The sequence below is a fragment of the Sinocyclocheilus anshuiensis genome, unplaced genomic scaffold (assembly GCF_001515605.1).
Source record: "Sinocyclocheilus anshuiensis isolate Anshui unplaced genomic scaffold, SAMN03320099.WGS_v1.1 scaffold132, whole genome shotgun sequence".
In the NCBI taxonomy this organism is placed as follows: domain Eukaryota; kingdom Metazoa; phylum Chordata; class Actinopteri; order Cypriniformes; family Cyprinidae; genus Sinocyclocheilus; species Sinocyclocheilus anshuiensis.
In genome coordinates, this window is record NW_015555730.1 from 1037114 (window position 1) to 1039568 (window position 2455).

Here is a 2455-nt window from a genome sequence, read left to right on the forward strand (position 1 = left end):
GCCTGTTTGGCCCCGCCCACAGAATCTACATCGCTGCCTGTTTAGTCCCGCCCACATATTCTACATCGCTGCCTGTTTAGTCCCGCCCACAGATTCTACATCGCTGCCTGTTTAGTCCCGCCCACAGATTCTACATCGCTGCCTGTTTAGTCCCGCCCACAGATTCTACATCGCTGCCTGTTTAGTCCCGCCCACAGATTCTACATCGCTGCCTGTTTAGTCCCGCCCACAGATTCTACATCGCTGCCTGTTTAGTCCCGCCCACAGATTCTACATCGCGGCCTGTTTAGTCCCGCCCACAGATTCTACATCGCGGCCTGTTTAGTCCCGCCCACAGATTCTACATCGCGGCCTGTTTAGTCCCGCCCACAGATTCTACATCGCGGCCTGTTTAGTCCCGCCCACAGATTCTACATCGCGGCCTGTTTAGTCCCGCCCACAGATTCTACATCGCGGCCTGTTTAGTCCCGCCCACAGATTCTACATCGCGGCCTGTTTAGTCCCGCCCACAGATTCTACATCGCTGCCTGTTTAGTCCCGCCCACAGATTCTACATCGCTGCCTGTTTAGTCCCGCCCACAGATTCTACATCGCTGCCTGTTTAGTCCCGCCCACAGATTCTACATCGCTGCCTGTTTAGTCCCGCCCACAGATTCTACATCGCTGCCTGTTTAGTCCCGCCCACAGATTCTACATCGCTGCCTGTTTAGTCCCGCCCACAGATTCTACATCGCTGCCTGTTTAGTCCCGCCCACCGATTCGCGCATGCAGTGTTTACGAGAGAGGCCAACACGCTGGTCTATGCAGAAACCAAATGATAAAGATGCTCCGAAGACAACAAGACGCTTTACAGTTATGTTGTAGTGGAAAAAATAGTATTTGCATCACCTTCCTTCTGATCCCAACATTAGGAAAGATTGGATGAACTTTATTTTTAATGAAAATCCAGACCGCATCTGTAAGAACTTGGTCCTTTGTTCACTTCATTTTACCACGGATTCGTTACAAACAAGGCACAATTCAACATGGGATTTTCAGTGGGCGTTTATTTCCTAGTCTGCAATCCTATTCAATTCAAAGAGAGCGTTCTGATGAGGGGGGTTAAAAACAGGACAGAAAATAGACTATTACTTCTAAATTAAGTTTTTTTATGTAACATTATAAGTGGGCAGAAACCAAATGATAAAGATGCTCCGAAGACAACAAGACGCTTTACAGTTATGTTGTAGTGGAAAAAATAGTATTTGCATCACCTTCCTTCTGATCCCAACATTAGGAAAGATTGGATGAACTTTATTTTTAATGAAAATCCAGACCGCATCTGTAAGAACTTGGTCCTTTGTTCACTTCATTTTACCACGGATTCGTTACAAACAAGGCACAATTCAACATGGGATTTTCAGTGGGCGTTTATTTCCTAGTCTGCAATCCTATTCAATTCAAAGAGAGCGTTCTGATGAGGGGGGTTAAAAACAGGACAGAAAATAGACTATTACTTCTAAATTAAGTTTTTTTATGTAAAAATCTTGATAATGTTGTAAGTGGACCTCAGAGAACAGTACAAAACAAAAAACAGAGGCAGTTCATGACCCCTTTAATTCAACAGGATAATATATCCCACCTTAATATTTAATACCTTTCAATACTTTTCCCTCAAATCTGAGCCTTCTAAATCTTCTTAATTAGCAGTACAGTATAAGTGAAGCCCCTCATTGTTGTTTATCTTGCCTTCATTCTGTGGTGAACTAAAGTTGACATGGCTAAGACTAAGAGGGTGTTGACTGTACAGAATGAAAGCCTCTAAAGTAGCTTTTTAATGCTGAACTTGAGCATGGGACTAATGTCAACCAGTTTATGCTAAATCTTGTTTGTTTTTTTCATTTTATCCAGACCCTTTAAATGAGGGGTGACATAAAGAGTCGATGTGGCCACTCATGTGCTGCCATAAAAATCAACACTGTTCCCTGTTTATGACAGGAATAAGTAGCCATAAGCAAACATTAAAGTAGGAATCAGATTAAATGCATTCTTGCTGCTGTAAAACCCAGCAGAAGTTAAAGGGGTAAAGAAAGGGATAACGCAGCAGTTTTGTAATCCTCTTAGATAGTTAAGTGTTTCAGATATTTAAGCAAATTAATAACTCTGTATGCTGAGGAGAGAAACGTGAAACATTCTCTCTCCACACTGCCATGATATCCTAAGTAAAAAAATTATGAGATAAAAAGTCATAATTATGACATGAAAGTCAAAATTATTAGATTCTAAATCCCAATAATGAAATAAACGTCAAAATTAGGACATTCTAGTCAAAATAATGACTTACTGTCATAATTATGAGATAAAAATACAAATTATGACACAAGTCAAGTTTATTAGATAAAAAGTAAAAGTTAAAAACTTGACAAAAAGATAAATTAGGAGATAAAAAGTCATCATGAGATAAAAGTTTAAATAT